The following is a 6,123-nucleotide window of genomic DNA, read 5'->3' as shown; positions in this document are numbered from 1 at the left end:
AGATGCTTCGCGGCACGGTTTAAGACTTGGCTTGAGCCTCTGCCCCGGACCGGGCACGAGGCCGCCGGCTATAGACCAGCCGCGCCTGCGCTCCAGGGAAAGGCGCTTAGTCTGAACCGGGGCCTCTGCAGCGGTGGGCAGCGCCGAGCACTTGAGATCGGAACAGCTATATCTCCATCCTGGGGGGTGCGGGCTAGCTGGGGTCCCTACTGGGTCCTCGGCAGTGCTTCGTCTGCAGTGCCCAGCAACGGGACCTCAGCGTAGGAGGCGATGGGGCCGGAGCCTGCCTTTTCCCCTCTGACCCAGGCTGCCCCCCGCCCCCGGGTCAGCACTCGGCCCCCCACAGCTGCTGGGGCAATGGAAATCCCAGCGCTGCTCCCGAATCCCCAATTCATAGAGCTTGCTGCAGAGGCGCCCGCGGTCCGTGCTCCGAATGGGGCACTAACTGGTGGGGAGTAGACGGGTTGTGTATGTATGGTAGGTCATGGGGGCCAGGGGTGTTTAAATTCTAGGCAGTAATAACTAAACAGAGACTGTATGTCCCTCTCAAACAGAGACAAGTAGTTAGGGTGACCAGATGTCCCATTTTTAAAGGGATAGTCCCATATTTCAGCCTTCCTGCAGGCATCCTGACTTTTTCTTAAAAACAGGCAAATTGTCCTGTATTTTCTGTCTCCCCCGCCACATCAGTACTGGTGGGTCCTGCTGCTGGCCATATCCCTGCTCACCCACCCACCAGCGGTGAGTGTGGGGGCGGGGGAGCAGAGGCTGACAATGGGGGTAGGTGTGCAAGGCTGGTGGTGGGGCAAAGCTGTAGCATGTGGGGCCAGCCACTCCCCCTGCTAGTCCATCAGCGGCGCTCCTGCTGCTTGCCAGCTCTCAGTCAGCAGGGCCCTGCCCTTATCCCCTTTCCAGCCACCACTGCTTGCGCAGTGTGAGCTGTGGTGGCTGGTGAGTGTGGGCAGGTGCCAAGAAGTGGCCAGTTACATGTTGGCCCTGCTACGCACCCATCAGCCCTTACGTGCTCCCCCTCTCCCTCTCTCCCAGTCCTCTCCTTGCTTTGCCCCTTCACCCCACCCCCAGCCCTATTGTTCCTCCATATCTCGCTCCCCTCCCCCTCCCCCCCGCAGGGTGCGTCCCACTCCCAGCGCTGTGTGGAGAACCAGCCCCTGGTCGGAGCTCTCAGCTCACCAACAGCCTGGCCGGCAGGCTCCTTCCTTCCCCAACTGCCTCTGGCCGGTGCCCCAGGAAAGCCCAAGACCCTCCAGCCTGGAGTGCTGGTCAGGAGGAGCCACGCCCTGCATGTGCCAAAGCGCCATATAGCGCTGGCACAGGGAAGCCTCTCCACCTCTCAGCTAAGCTCTGGAGTGGGGGGGAGGGACGGGAGAGTGATTTCCATCCTGTTCACACCCCGACTGCCCCTGGGCAGGAGCTTAGCACCCTCTTCACACACCCCTCCCCAGCCCTGGGTCCTGCCCCCAGGTAGTGCAGGGCTGCTCCATCCCCTAGGCACTCTCATCTGCTGAGACACCTCTCTGGTCAAGTTTGCTGAAGCCCCTGCAGTCAGGTTCCCTGTGCCCTGGTGCACAATGCATCCTTAGGGCTTAAGCCCTTCCTGCCCGTGCTGTAGCCCAGGGGATAGGAGGTGGCTGGGTTATGTCTGTGGCCAGCAGCAGCCTGGAGGTGTTAGCTGCCTTTCCAGACTGTGCGGGCAGGAAGGGACAAGCTGCTTCCAGAAAGGGGTGGGAGGGGAGAAAGAGATGAGCTCTGCAAAGACACGGGTCAGGTCATCCCTCCCTCCCCCCACTCCCCTGCGTCTGGAAGCAGCTCTCGTCCATTCCCTCCCACACAGTGCTGAAAGGCTGCTGCTGGACACATTCTGGTGTGAACTGTGGCAGAAATTCGGGAGGGGGATGTGACCTTGTGTGTCTCGCCACATGTTGCCTTGGGAAGATGCGGCACCAGGTATAGGAGAGATGTGTCCATCCTGGGGGCCCAACCAGGCATGGGGGGTGGTGAGAGGGTAACCAGGCATGGGGGGTGGCAGAGAGGGTCCATCAGTTGGTCACCCCCCTGTGTGAGAGACGTGTCTAGGAGTATGTGTGTGTCACCTCTCCCCGTGTGAACCCTAAAGCCTTAAAAATAAGAAGGTAAATAAAAAGAATCCAACTAGCAGTATTTCTTTTTAACGGGCTCAGTCAACTTGATGTTAATTTGAATGTTTGTACTGTATAGTTCCGATTGATTGCCGTTGAACTCGCTTAAATCCGAGTAATTTTGCCAGGTGTCCCGTATTCAGCATAGGGAAATATGGTCACCCTACAGGTAGTGCCTCTACCGCGTATGTACTGTCAGATGGCGGCAGCAAGCCCATCAGTCATCTGACTCTGGTCCTTTAAAGACTAAAAAGGAATCTAAAATGTGTAGATGAAACAGCAGTTTGGGGACGAATTAAAAATACAGTGGGGCCCCTTTTGCAGAAATTTCACACAATTCACTGAGACATGGAAAGGGAGCAAAATGGATAAGAGAAGGGGTGGGGTTTATAGTACAGGGCAGTAATTAAAATCAGATACAGTATGAAAGAGGAATGGTTTTGCTTGGGGATAGACACAGATGTCTCTGACTTGGAATTCTTTCTAGAAAAGCTACCGTCTGTTCATGATCAAGAACATATCCCCAGAGGGCACAAATGTCCAGCTTAAGCTTCCCCTTCACCTGTCTTCCATAAAAGTAAAATTGATTTAGCACTGTTTTATCTTGTGCTAGGGAGGGAGAGGGGTCCTCAAGAGATGAGGGGGCCTGTCTACTTGACACAGCAGAACATTATTAGTCAATATTCTTTTTATGGAGGACAATCACAGGGAAAGGTGTTCTTGTTTTAAACTAAAGTTTATAGTTGTATGTAAAGTGTTAAAATATGTAATCTAGATATGAAATAACTTACATAAAAATAAATAGAGCGGCAGTGGCACACTTTTAGATGAAGAGGTGGAGGGAGCAAGAGGAGGGGAACTGGGTCAGAGGGGTAGGCACCAGAGGTAGAGGGAGCAAATAGGGAAGAGACTGAAGGGCACACAGATTTTTATGATGCTGATCTGAAATTAGCTAATAACACTCACTGTTTCAAAACTGTGCATAGTCTTTTGTGGAAGATGAGACCAGTATCTGTCCGCACCCCCAAAAAATGATGGAACCTCGGATGGTCTTGTGATCAATTGCACTGTAAACTCATGTAATCAACAATGTAATTGTAATAGTAGCAGGTAGACTCCACAGATTATCGGAGCTCCATAAATACATCCAGATTTTTTAAAAAAAAGAACAGGAGTACTTGTGGCACCTTAGAGACTAACAAATTTATTAGAGCATAAGCTTTCGTGGACTACAGCCCACTTCTTCGGATGCATTTCTATATGCATCCGAAGAAGTGGGCTGTAGTCCACGAAAGCTTATGCTCTAATAAATTTGTTAGTCTCTAAGGTGCCACAAGTACTCCTGTTCTTCTTTTTGCGGATACAGACTAACACGGCTGCTACTCTGAAACCAGATTTTTTTATAATCTTGATAGCTAACTATTACAAAGATCTCTTATTTTATCTATAGTGTGACTAGAGATCTCTGCAAGCTATGTAGAGGAAAAAAAGAACTGTTTTGTGAACTATACTGTTTGCTAGCATAGTTATGGAAATCATTTGAATTCTGTATAAATATGGTTTGTGACAGAACTGTTACTTCAATTCCCACTGAAGTCAATGGAGAAATTGAGGGCACCCAATATAAATGGAGTATGATCTGATGCGTGGGAGTTTTTAAAAAAAGGAATTTTTTATATTTGTTAGTATAATTAGGACAACCTTATGTAGTTTAGGCCCATTTTTGAGGCCTGTGTATTTTGCCTCACTTAAGTCAGACCAGGCTAGATTCACAAAGTGGCAGCTAAACCGGGGGTTTGTGAATATCAGTGCTGCCTGATTCTAGGATTTAGGTGCCTAAAGTGGCAGTTAAGTGCCTAAGTCCCATTCATTATAGGGGAAGTCTGAATGCAAAAACTTAAGCACCAAGTGAGTTTAGAACCCTATAGGGTTCAGAAGCCTAACTCCCTTGGCAAATGTAGCCCATTCATACTAGGACCAGAACTATTCTGGCTGCAACAGTCTTTAAAGACTGGATATCCACCCATGACAACACTTTCCTATTTCTACACACTTTCATGTGACACTGACCTTTTTTGCTTAAAAAGTTTTGTGATACCTCCAGAACATCATCAGAGAGCAGTGGTATTAGCCCCAAGTCTCTGGGACACTTTATATATGTCTTCCTCCCTCCTTCTCTGACTGTCTCTAAATCCTAGACTCCTAGATAATAACAGGACTGACAGACCTACTCCAATCAGCTCCTGTGTTTCCAGACAGGGAGCTCCCCTCTGACAGGTCCCAGGAAGTTCCTCAAGACTATATGAGGCAGTGATTGTGTAAGAACATGAGGTGTGGCTGGCTATAGAGAGCAAAGGTCATCCATCTTGGAATGTGAGGTGTGGGCTCTGGACTGTAGATACTGATAAGGGAATTGCAAGACAGCAGTTGCTGTCTACCATGTGTTCTACCATGTTTAAATAAAAATAACACAATTATTAAGTATAAGCCCTTGCATTACTGAGAGCAACAATGCATGATACCAGTAGTGGACAGATTTGAGAACAATCAGGAAGAATTTTCACAGTAATTCCAGACCCCTGAATTGTACATACACTACTGGTAAGGCTAGATGGCCAGATCATCACTAGAATTAAGGGAAGGATGCATGAATTATGAAAGTGCTTCAAACAGAGGTGGTTGTATGTGGATGCAGAGACAATGAGTGGTGCTGTTGATAAAGTAGGGTTACCATATTTTGTGCCTCCCAATGGAGGACACTCCCGGGGGCCCCGCCCCCAGCCACGCCAACGCCCCCGCCCCAACTCCGCCCCCTCCCAAAGTCTCCGCCCCCTCCCCTGCTTGAAGCCTGAAGCAGGTAAGAGGGGAGGAGGCGCGGCCCAGGCTGGCCCCCCGGCGGCTCCAGCCTGGGTCGGCTCGGGCCCTGGCCGACCACCCCCGGTTCCCAGCCCCGCGGGCCCGGCCCGGCTCCCCGACCCCGGCCCGGCTCCCAGCCCCGCGGGCCCGGCCCGGCTCCCCAACCCCGGCCCGGCTCCCAGCCCCGCGGGCCCGGCCCCCGGCTCCCCGACCCCGCGGGCCCGGACCGGCCCCCGGCCCCGCGCCCAGCCCGGCCCGGCACTGCGACCCTGGCCCCCGGCCCGGCTCCCCGGCCCGGCACCATGCCCCCGGCCCCGCACAAAGAGGCCCCGGCCGAGCCTCCCGATTTTCCCGGACATGCCCGGCTTTTGGGGATTTCCCCCCGGACGGGGATTTGAGCCCCCAAAAGCCAGACATGTCCGGGAAAATCCGGACGTATGGTAACCCTAGATAAAGTGGCCTTACTAACTGTACTTGGTGCAGGAGTCATAGATACTTTTAATAACTTCCGGCTCTCACCCATGGAGCGGACTGATTTTAATGGGACCCTAGCAGAATACCTAAAAAGAATGACATCTATGAAAGATTCCTCTTCCACATGAGTGTAAAAGGCACAAGAAAATATTGAGGAATGTTACAGAATGGAAGGTAAAGAGACAGCCTTGAAATTGTGACCCCTCCTTAAAACATTTTCAGAGATAGGTCGGTGGTGGGCTGCAGAACAGAAGGTATGTATTTGCTCAGAGACTATAAAGTTAACTTTTTAAAAAAAAAACATACAAATATGCAAAGCATCAAAACAGGCAAAACTGCAAGTGCAGGCTTTGAATATGGAGAAGAATCAAGAAACCATTTATGAGGTTATGATGCAACATAATATGAAGTATGGTCATGAGAGTAAAATAAGCAGTGCAAGACACACAGTCCTGCCCAGCTACCAATGCTTCACCACAGAGGACACTGTTTTCTTACGCCTTCAAGAGCTGAGGAGCAAAGTAAAATGAGATGGATTGCATTGAGTTAGCATTACGAGAGTGATATCAGGAACTCCTCCCAGCCTCTCAAGCCCAATGAACATACCTACCAAGCTTTGCGGAGCTCCATGTATGCT

The sequence above is a fragment of the Malaclemys terrapin genome, chromosome 10, assembly GCF_027887155.1.
Source record: "Malaclemys terrapin pileata isolate rMalTer1 chromosome 10, rMalTer1.hap1, whole genome shotgun sequence".
In the NCBI taxonomy this organism is placed as follows: Eukaryota; Metazoa; Chordata; order Testudines; family Emydidae; genus Malaclemys; species Malaclemys terrapin.
Note: the sequence above shows the minus strand (reverse complement) of the source record.